The 11909-nt window shown below is 40.7% G+C and overlaps 1 non-coding gene across 1 annotated transcript; it reads right to left on the minus strand.

The window, feature by feature from the left end:
• Positions 1 to 7330: 7330 nt before the first annotated feature.
• LOC118677843 lies at positions 7331 to 7434 on the minus strand. The gene has a single exon (XR_004974569.1). It is a non-coding gene; the product is annotated as a U6 spliceosomal RNA (small nuclear RNA).
• Positions 7435 to 11909: the final 4475 nt, after the last annotated feature.

An 11909-nucleotide genomic window follows, 5' to 3' on the forward strand; every position in this document is an offset into this window, starting at 1 on the left:
TATGATATTCTCTTTCCTCCTAGTTGTAGAATTTCCACTCAGCCAGACTCCTGTGGTTCTGGATGATGTCCGTTCTGTCTTTTATGTGTACCCTTGAATTGGTTGTTCGAGGCAGCAATCTCCGGCGTTAACCTATGCCGCCATCTTGGTTTCTCCATGGGAAGTTTTCTGATATTATTTCTTCGAATAGGTTTTCTAAACCTTGTTCATCTTTCTGTTGTTCTGGCACCCCTATTATTCGTATGTTGTTTCGTTTCATGTTGTCCCAAAGCTCCCTTAAGCTCTGTCCTGTCTTTTAATTTTTTCTCCAATTGCAGTACATTTTGGGTGTGTGTTGCTTCCTTGTCTTCTAATTCACAAATTCGGTCCCCTGCTTCTCCTAGTCTACTGTTGATACTTTCAATGGTGTTTTTTTATTGCAGCTATATCACTCTTCATTTCTTCTTGGGTCTTACTTAAGTTGTTGATTTTTTCATCTGTTTCTTCTAGCTTCTTCCATATGTTATTGATTTTTTCATCTGTCTCTTCTTGCTTCTTGCATAGGTAGTTGACTTTTTCATCTGTTTCTTCTAGCTTCTTGCAGAAGTTGTTGATTTTTTCCTCCATCCGATTTATGCACTCTAGGACCCGTATTCTGAATTCTTTTTCTGTCATGTTGCATGCCTCTGTATTACTTAGCTGCTTTTCTGGAGAGTCCTCCTCCTCTTTCCTTTGGGGGTTTCTTTGTCTACCCATGTTTGATCTCACTGACATATCTAGACGTTGAGTCATTCAGTGGCTGCTCCCTGGGTGGCAGTGGCTCCTTGGGCTGTGGTTGCTCCTCGGGCAGTTGCGGTAGCAGCTGCTCCTCAGTTGGCAGCAGCTCCTCTGGTGGGTGCTGTTCACAGCTGTGGTGGCTCTTCTGGCTGTTGTTGGGAGGCTTCACGTACAGCTGCTGTTCCTCAGACAGAGGGTGTGGTGCTCAGGAGGCTGCTGTTGCTTGGGTCTGCTGCGTTGATTTAAAGGCACACAATACAACACAACAAGGCATCACGTACCAGGCACTAAACACAAATATATTCACGATATTAATAACCCCAAATAAAGGTGACCACCCGAATTAAGAGAATTAGGGGACAAGGAAGAAAGAAGAGAAAAAGATAAAAGAGAAAAAAGAAAAGAATAGAAAAGTAGGGAAGAAAAAAAAAGTAGTGCAAAAATGAAATTGGGAAAAAGGAGGGGGAAAGAAAAGAGAAAAAAAAGAGAGAGAAAAAAAGAAAAAGAAAAAAATAGAGCGAAAAGAGAGAATGAAGTAGAAGAGGGGAAGAAACTATGTATATGAGGAGAACACTCATATAGAACCGCCACTAATCCCAACAAACTCCAGCAACAGCTCCCTGTAGATGAAAGCAAACTAGAAACAACCAATAATATCCAGAGAGGCATGGAATACAGAAGCACAAAAATAACCGGGGGGCGGGGGTGGGAGGGTTGAGGGAGGGGAAAAACCAGCAGAAAAAAAGAAAAAGCAAAACAGCCTCACAACCAGTCCTAAACACACACACACACACACACACACACACACAGACATAAAAAAAAACAAACAACAACAAAAAAACCAATATACTCAACAATGAAGCCAACAGCAACAAAACAATAGAGAGATAAAAGAAGAAAAAATAAAATTTGGATAGTGAAGAAAGATAAGGGATATGTGTAAGTATTTAGAGCAGTGGATTGGAAATAGGACATATAAGTAGGGTGAAATTTTAACAGGAGGTAAACAGAAGGAATAGGGAAAATCTAAAGCAGGAATAGGGTAAGAGAAACAGGACAACAAAAGGGGAAAAGTGAGGGAAAGGGTTTTAGCATAGAGATAAAATTGAGGTAGGGAAAATTGATGCTAAAGGAATGATGAAAATAGAATATAGAACACTAATCCCAAAATAAAATAAAGAGAAAATAAATGGCACTTTAAAAAATGGTAAAATGGTAGCAGTAATAATACTGGTTAAAAATAAAAATGTAGTAATTAAAAGGGTAACATCAGGTGATGGAATAAAAAGAAAAAAAAATTGGTTTCTTAGTTAAAGGGTGAAAAAAGAAAAAAGAAAAAAGAAGAAAAAAAAATTGCAGTAGTGAAGGTCCTTCTGTTCTTCTACTCGTCAGTCTGGCTTGCCTTAGTCCTGTCAGGTATTCAGGAGAGTGTTGAATTTCCCTGCGATACACTGTTCCTCCGTGTTGTAAACCACAGTCCCAATTTTAAAGCAGGCCGTATTTGTTTCCCAGACTGCCTTAATTTGTATTTAGCTAAGAGTCAGTTTGTGGCTCAGCCTCTGGGTGGCAGTGTTTTTGGGTTGGCCTCTGAAGCTATAGGGCCTCTCTGTCCAGTAGCTTGGGTTTATCGTCTCTATTGCACTTAACACTAGTGTGGGCAGTTTTTAAATATCCCAACCTGAAAAAAATAAAAGGGGGGGATGATGGAGAAATCACCTACGGGTAGGCTGCACCTAGCTTTAATTACTCTAAATTTTTTCACTTGTGATGCTGATGGAAAGACACCTATGGAGCTACATTGGTGTCAGAATAAAACAAAAGAAAATGGTCTAGTTAAATGGAAGGATCCCGAATCTGGTTTATGGAAGGGACCTGACCCATTATTAACCTTTGGTAGAGGGTATGCTTGTATATTCCCAGAGAATTTTTCCAAACCCATATGGATTCCTGCTAGAAATATTAAACTGCATCAGGAATCTAGCCAAACTGAAGATCTTGCGCCTGGAGCCATAACATGTAGCTGTAAACAATCAACTACCTCAGCCACAGAGAGCAGCGCTCCAAGCAGTCCACTGAAGATGAGGAACAGGAGGAAGACAAACCAGACAACCAACAGCCTAGAGACCACCTGGGGCACTGTAAAGGGAAGTATGGTAACAATCCTTTCAGGTAAAAACTATAGTTTCATACTGGTCTTAGAAGGCACATTTTTCCTTTACCTCGGAAGGACAGCATAGCTATCCCAAGGTCAGAGGGCTCCAGATAACTTGTCAACTCAGTGCTCTGGAGACCCAGAACTGTAATTTAGATAGCATACTGTGTCTGCTTCTGTAAATTTCTTCTTTTTTTTTGAAAACTAGGTTCCTCATTACAAACCTTGAATTTAAAATTAAGTTGTCATGACCTAGAGCAAAGAATATTCTTACATGGTATTATTCTACAAAGTTTTATTAATAATTTTTGATGCTTTACAACAGTGTATTGTGCATTTATCCCAAACAAATTTACAAATGAATTTGAATGTATTACATGAAGGGATTTATTCCTTTCCACTGTGTGGAGGGCCTCCTGGGGAAGGCACTTAAGCATTCTGTATTGACCTCTCTCAATTTTTTTTTTGCCAAGAGGATTCCAATTGTCTTCAGCTGTTGTCTGAGCTCTCCGTTCAAGCTGAGATAATGAAAAGCTGGTACCATGGATCTGTCTCTGGTCCAATGGCATAAGCTGGGCCCTCTCTGGAGAAGGAACCTGGGTTCCCTATGATCAATGCCGGGGCCCCGCCAGCAGATGAGGGGATCCAAAGGCAGTTGCTGGGCATAGAGGCCAGAGGGACAAAGGCTATCAAGGAGACAGAACTGAACCTCACATCACCCTACTTGGCCCAGAGATGGCTGGTAGTCAAAGACGGGTAAGCCCCCACAGGGTGGGGCGACCTAAGACAGGCACAGTCGGGGGCCAGTAGGAGAAAACTTGGGGTGCAACAAAGGTGGGGCACAGATCCTTACCCCCCCCCCAATGGTGCAGGGGCTTGAACACTCGCCCCTTCTGAGGAAGGTCTCCTGTCCCCATGGCTGCTTCTTGCTTCCCATGCCCAGCCCAGATCAGGAACCAAATAACAAAAGAGATTTGGTCCAGCTGAAATCAGAATCCAGATAAACGGAGGCTTGGCTAACAGACCCTATGTCTAAACCTAGCCTAACAACAGGAATGCTTGGGCCTTCACAACGATGTAAAGTGATCCCCTTTTCATTAATATTTACAGTGTAAATTAAGATTATTGTTAAAATATTAAATTTGACAGTAACATAGTTGTCAAGTTTTCAAATTAAATTTGGCTAACTTGAAAGAAGTGATTATTCAAAAAGTATTAACCAAAATTTTCATTTCGTGGTAAACATGCTATGAACCTAAAGCATGTTCAGGTTCATTTATTTGTGTGCAAAAAATTAATATTTAAAGCTATCTAGACTGCATTATAAAATTTCCAAGGAGCCTCCTAATTAAATCAAAAAAAGGGGGATAGTGGAAAAATATAGTGGAAAAATGCCATCTAAGAAAATAGATCTTAGAACTAAATTAAAATTTTTTCGTTAGTGAGACACCCAGAAAAAACACACATTATGCCAGGGTAAGCCAGGAAAGATCATGTTATAGAAAAGACCCCAAGTAAGGTTTTTTTCTTTAACCTTTGGTCGAGAATATGTTTGTATACTTTCAGAGAACAACTCCAAGACCATGTGGATTCCTGCAACAAGGGATCCCGGAGAGAAACTGACCAGATTGCTCCAGCCACAAAGACAGGAGAGACAGTTCAGAGATGGAGATGGTAAAGACGCCTTGCCATGCTAGCAGTCAGCAGCTGTGCTGCGCTGCAGGGTGCCCAGGACCAAACCAGAGAGGACCGGACCTGCATTTGTCCACCATCCAGAACCAGCATTTCATTGCTGGCATGTACACATGAACTTTTGGACATTGAAACTTGGACTCAGAACTGTTGGACATTGATTTTGGGACTTAAACATTTTTTGTTCTTATATGTTTATTTCTGATTTTTCAAGGAAAAAATAAGGGGGAGATGTGGGAAACTGTTTATTGCCTTCACTCTCTGATAAGCGTAGACAGAGAACCCCCTGAAGGCTGGGTGCCTTTGAAGCCCTAGCAAAGGTCCGAGCTAGGCGCCACCTCTGTTTGTCCAGACAGTGGTAGCTGAAACTACTCCCCCACTTATTATTATGTAAATCCTTGCTGATGGGCTAGTCTGCTTGTTACTAGGGGGTCATCTGCCTAAGGGCTATGCTATGGGTGCATCCCAGATCAATAAAAGCTTGGTGAGGCCTGGGCACGGAGGAAGTCCTTCTGGACTTGGCCTCCTGGTCCCCCAATATTTTCAAATTATCTCGTGTCTTTTTCTCTCATTTGTTGTGCGGCTCCTCTTTCAGATACCGAACCCTACTCCACGCAGAACGTGGAGGGAGTCTTACTCGGCAGGGTCTCTAGTAAAAATGTAATAATGGAAGTGATAGAGAGAAAATAAGTCAGAAACATTAACTAGAAAGAACCAAGAAGGAGAGGATATGCTGAAACTTTAAAAGTCCACACTAAGGCAATGCTTATGCATCACCTGAAAGCAGTGGTGGAAAGAAGTGGTTTCTGGGGCCAGAATATATCTAGAGTGTTGGAGTTGGGCAAGGGGACAATTAGCAGGAGTCCAGTGGCTATGAAATTAGCAGGAGATGAGCCTGAGTGGTAAAAGGAGGGGAAGAGTATACAGCAGAAAGTGTGATTAGAGTAGAGCCTGGTTACATCTCTAGCCATGAGAACATTAGGCTAAGTGAAATAAGCCAGTCACAGAAGGACAAATACTGCATGATTCCACTTATATCTAAAATAGTCCAACTTGTTCTGGCCAGTGTGGCGCAGTTAGTTGGAGCATTGCCCATGCACCAGAAGGTGGCAGGTTCAATTCCCAGTCAGGGCACATACCCAGGTTGCGGGTTTGATCCAGGTAGTGGCACATGCAGAAGGCAATCAATCTATGTTTCTCTCTCACATCCATATCTCTCTCTCTTCTCCCACACCTCTCTCCCTTTCTCTCTCTAAAATCTTTTTTTTTTTTAATTAAAGTTGTCAAACTCATAAAAACAAAGAATAAAATAGTGGTTGATTGTGGAGCGGGGGGTGGGGGTGGGAGGGTGGGGGTGGGGAGGAGAAGGAAGAGGGAGTTACTAACCAGCCTGTATAATGGTATAATATTTACGTTACACCAGTTGAATATGTTCTAGATCTGCTGTACAACATTGTGTCTTTAAATAACAATACTGTATCAACAACACTTAAAAAATTGTTCTTATCACAATGAGTGAGAGAGAGCCACTTTTTTGTTGTTGTTAATCCTCACCGGAGGATATTGTTCCATTGACTTTTAGAGAGAGTGGAAGAGAGGGGGAGAGACAGAGAGAAACAAACATAGATGTGAGAGAGACACATTGATTGGTTTCCTCGCACAAACCTGGACTAGGGACCAGGGCCAGAGATCGACCCAAGTAAGTGACCTTGACCAGCATCAAACCTCAGACCCTTCAGTCCTCTGGCAGACGCTCTATCCACTGAGCCAAACCAGGCACTTCTGAAGTTTTTACTCCTCTGATTTCTATTGTCTTCAGGAAAACATAAGAATTCTTTATTTACAAACTCTGGTTCTCATGCAGCACTTCCAGCCAAAGTACCATTTTATTAACCTCCATTGTATGTTTTAGTCATCTGAGCATGACTGTACAGAATCCTCCTGTCGACATAAGTAACTTCCAAACCTGTAAAGAATTTTTATGAGATTATTTGAGCCAAACTGACAACATATGCTGGGGAACTAGATGTCAAATTCTCCCTAGAATGATATTTTCAGCTTCTTTTGTGCATTTAGTATTAAGGAGGGGATGAAAGGAAGATGTAAGGAAGGCAAAAAGCTATGGGGGGAATGTATTATAGACTGGTTAAGATTATGTGCTTTCTTGAGGGTGTTTATGGCTTATTTCAAAGGTTTGCTAACACAGATGCACAGAAACAATGGACAGGGCTTGCTTAATGCAAAGATAAACCTTTTACTAAAGTTATTTGCATCCACTGACAGACTTTGAACAATCTGATGTTGTCTGTCTGTCTGTCTTTGTGGGGGCCAAGATTGAATAGGGGACTTCATATGCCTGAAAAGAAGAAAAGAAAAAAGAAAAAGAAAGAAAGAAGTTATGTATCTGGGAGTGACTACCCACAGTGATCTGCCCAGTTAGGAATTTATGATCAGATCACATTGTGAGGTTATTTTCCATACCACCCCCTTTTTTTTCCCTTTTTTTAAAAAAATATATTTTATTGATTTTTTACAGAGAGGAAGAGAGAGAGATAGTTAGAAACATCGATGAGAGAGAAACATTGATCAGCTGCCTCCTGCACATCCCCCACTGGGGAAGTGCCCACAACCCAGGTACATGCCCTTGACCGGAATCGAACCCGGGACCTTTCAGTCCGCAGGCCGACGCTCTATCCACTGAGCCAAACCGGTTTCGGCTTTTTCTTTTTTAAAACTATGGACCACTTCACAAATTTTCATATCATCCTTGTGCAGGGGCCATGCTATTCTTCTCTGTTTCATTCCAACTTTAATATGTCTACTGCTAAAATGAGCACAAGAAGCCCTTTGTCATCCACACTCCCCAAGAAGATCTGAATTGTGAAATCCTTATACAAAGCAAAAAATTATGTCAGTTGTAAAACTAAATTCAGTCACATTCAAAGTCAGAAGAGCAGGCCAGGATTGTAAGGAGAGCCAGAGTGCACACAGTATTCCAAAGATGATCCTAACAGATGTTTTATGACTAGTTGCACTAATTTGGCCAGAGCTGTCTAGGCCATGAGTCACCCTAAAAGGTTGGCAGCAGAAATTTGTGGTTTCTGCATTTAGTTTCCAAACATATTTTACTGGAATTCCAAGTTATGATATATTTGTCAGCATAGGGGACACCAGTATGACAGTAATTATGATTAAGCACAAAATAGTATTAAAAATGTTTTGTTCAACAGTAATTTCTAATGATTTTTGTCAAATATTAATTGAGCATAGCCCTGGCCTGTGTGGCTCACTGGTTAGAAAGTCAGCCTGTGCATCGAAGGGGGGCTGGTTCAATTCTGGGTCAAGTACCTGGGTTGCCAGTTCACTCCTAGCCCCCAGGTTGGGGTGTGTGTCGGAAGCAACCAGTGGATGTGTCTCTCACATTGATGTTTCTCTCTCATCTCTCTCTCCCCCTCCCCTTCTACTCTCTCTGAAAAGCAATGGAAAAAAATATCCTCAGGTGAGAATTAATAAAAATATATATATAACATAATGGCTTGGGTCAATTTCTGGGGTCTCTATTCTGTTCAATGGATCTATATACCTGTGCCAGTACCAGCCTTTTTTATTATTATTACAATTGCTTCATAGAGCAATTCCTAATGATTTTTAATGGCTCTGTCCTTATGATCCCTCATTCTTCTACTTCTGAGGAGTATTAACTTCTTTATCTGGAATCATCTCTGCCCAGAAGCAGAGTTGCCCTGATGCTGAGAAAATTTGTCATTTCCCCTCACTTGGAAGGGCCTTTGTGAATGTTGAGAGTAGCTGGGAATTGTATTATATCTGAGGTTGGAAAGAAAGCCAGGTTGCAATCAAGAACAATTACTGAGCCCTGGCCAGTTTTGTCAGTGGTTAGGGACCAAAGGGTCATGGGTGTGATTCCCCATCAAGGGCATGTACCTCAGTTGTAGGTTCCCATGTGTGGGAGGCAGCCAATCAATGTGTCTGTTTCACATTGATCTCTCTCTCTCTCTCTCTCTCTCTCTCTCTCTCCCAGAAAACGTCCTGGGAATTTAAAAAAATACAATAAATTGTTGATTTATTCTCTTATTCTACAGAAATACTCACTTTTTTGTTTTATATTGGTAACTCCAGTCTTTTTTTTTTTTAATCCTCACCCAAGGAGTGAGTATATTTTTTCTATTGATTTTTAGTGAGAGTGGAAGGGGAGTGAGGAGAAAGAGAAACATGGATGAGAAAGACACAGAGATTGGTTGCCTCCCACACATGCCCCGACCAGCCCAGGGGCAGGGATAAAACCTGTAACCCAGGTATGTGCCTTTGACAGGGAATCCAACCCATGACCCTTTGGTCCAAGGGCTGACACCCTAACCACTGAGCAATGCCTGCCAGGGTTCTTTTTTTTTTTCTTAAAGAATCCTTAATAGTCCTTGTTTATTTTGGCTCAGTGGATAGAGCATCAACCTGAGGACTTAAGGGTCCCAGGTTCAATTCTGATCAGGGCCACATGCTTGGGTTGTGGGCTCGATCCTCGATGCGGGGGGGGGGGGGGGGGGCATGCAGGAGGCGGCCAATCAATGATTTCTCTAATCATTGATGTTTCTATCTCTCTCTCCCTCTCCCTTCCTCTCTTAAATCAATAAAAATATATATATTTTTAAAGAATCTTTAATATAATATAAACTTTAGGCCCCATTAAACCTTAATTTGCTCCTTGTCCTACCCCTAAAATCTAGGCCCAATCCTTTCCATAAGTATTGAGAATATAAGGAGTCTATAATCAACAATTCCTGGGCTTAGTTGGACCTTCCTGAGTCAACACTGATTATAGATTCCAACAACGGTATTCTTACTTCAGCAATCTTGAGACAGAACAAAGTTGAAGGCTACTGGGTATCAAAATATACTACAAGGCCATAGTAATCAAAACAGCATGGAACTGGCATAAAACAGACATACAGATCAAAGTGTTATCAGAGAAAAGTATGAATAGTCTCCCCATTGAGAATGGGAGTAGGGTTATAGGGATACCATTGAAAAAAGCATTTCCGGATGCCCCCACAGGACGATGAGATATGGTTAGAAAGCTTTATTTCTATGAAATTACATTTCTGGGTTTCCAAAGTCCCATTTTCCTTAGTCCAGTTATAGAAGAAGTATAGCTGGAGTTTCAGTAAAGCTGGAAGCAAAGACAGTGTCCAGAGTTTTCTTTCCATGTTGGAACCAGGTCCAGTTTAGCATCAGGCTAGCAGCAGACCATTAGTCCATTGTGTTTGGACTAATAGAGGAGAAAGTGACCGGAGCAACGAATCTTAAAAGCATAAAATGAACCAAGAGCATGAACTCCTTAGTTTAGGGCATTAAATATCCCAAATTTTGCAACCTTGTAGTGGCAGTGCACATTCTAGCCAATGACATGTTCCCAGGTGTGACTGACAGCAAAGTACCTTCCCTACATCACCCCAACTTTACTGGGCATGCATCTATTCTTCATCTTGTCCAGTATCTTCCCCCAGCAATCTGCGGGAATAGACCAGTGGCTCCCTGGGGAGTATAAAGCTTTAGCTTCCTAGTGAAGCTGCTCAAATGACATGCTTATAATATTTGGTCTTCCCTTTGCTCCTTTTCTGTTATTAGTAACTAGGTTAATAACAACAGTATTAAAAGGAACAGAACAGACAGCCCAGAAATAAAACCATGCCTTTATGGTCAATTAATATTTGACAAAGAAGGCAAAAATATACAATGGCAAAGTTAGTCTATTCAATAAATGGTGTTGGGAATATTGGACAGATTGGTGCAAAAAAATAAAACTAGACCATTTTCTTACACCATACACAAGAATAAAAAATGAATTAATAACTGAAATGTTAGACTCAAAACCATAAAAATTATAGAAGAAAACATAGGCAGTAAAATCTTGGACATTTCCTGTAGCAAAATTTTTTCTGATATATCCCATTGGGCATGGAAAACAAAAGAAAAGATGATCAAATGGAACTACATCAAACTAAAGAGTTTTTGCACAGCAGAGGAAATTATCAGCAAAATGAAAAAAAAAATCCTCTGAATGAGAGAATATATTCACCAATGATACATCTGATAAGGGGGTAATATCCAAAAATTATAAGGAACTTATGAAACTCATCACCAAGAAGACAAACAACCCAATTACAAAATGGATAAAGAATCTAAGTAAACCTTTATGTCCAAAGAGGGCATACAGAAGGCAAATAGACATATGAGAAGATGCTCAATATCACTAATTATCAGAGAAATGCAAATTCAAACCACAATGAGTCCGAATGGCACGGCTCAGTGGTTGAGCATCAACCTGTGAACCATGAGGTCAATTCCCAGTCAGGGCACATGCCCGGGTTGTGGGCTTGATCCCCAGTGGGGAGCATGTGGGAGGTAGCCAATCAATGATTCTCTCTCATTGATGTTTCTGTCTCCCTCTCCCTTTCTCTCTGAAAACAATAAAAACATATATTTAACAACGACAAAAAAACAGACAATGAGATAACACCTCACACCTGTCAGAATGGGTATCATCAATAAATCAACAAACTACAAGTATTGGTGAGGATGTGGAGAAAAAGGAACCCTCATGCACTGTTGGTGGGAATGCAGATTGATGCAGCCACAGTAGAAAGCAGTATGGAGTTATTTCAAGAATTAAAAACGGAACTGCCTTATGAATCAGCCATACTAATTCTGGGAATATATCTGAAGATCCTGAATCACTAATTTGAAATAATACATGCACCCCTATGTTCATTGCAGAATTATTTACAATAGTCAAGAGTTGGAAGTAGCCCAAATGTCTATCAGTAGATGAGCAGATAAAAAAGCAGTGGTACATTTACACAATGGAATACTACTGGGCCATAAAAAAAGTAAATATTACCCTTTCCAACAGTATGGATGGACCTGGAGAGCATTATGATAAGTGAAATAAGCCAGTCGGGGAAATACAAGTACCATATATTTCACTCCTATGTGGAATTGAATGAACAAAATAATCTAACAAACAAAATAGAAAGAGACTCATAGATAGAGAACAGACTGACAACAATCAGAGGCTGTATGAAAAAGATGAAAGGGTTGAGCAAAAAAAAAAACACAAAAAAAAACAAACAAACAAAAAAACACAAGGCAAAAAAAAACACCTCATAGATTCAAACAGCAGTATGCTGATTACCAGAGGGAAAGAGGGTCGGAAGAAGTAGAAGGGAGTGAAGTGGGGATAATAGTGATGGAAAGAGACTTGGCTTGGGGTGGTGAACACACAATCCTATATAAT

Source organism: Myotis myotis, unplaced genomic scaffold (genome assembly GCF_014108235.1).
Source record: "Myotis myotis isolate mMyoMyo1 unplaced genomic scaffold, mMyoMyo1.p scaffold_m19_p_2, whole genome shotgun sequence".
Taxonomy (NCBI): domain Eukaryota; kingdom Metazoa; phylum Chordata; class Mammalia; order Chiroptera; family Vespertilionidae; genus Myotis; species Myotis myotis.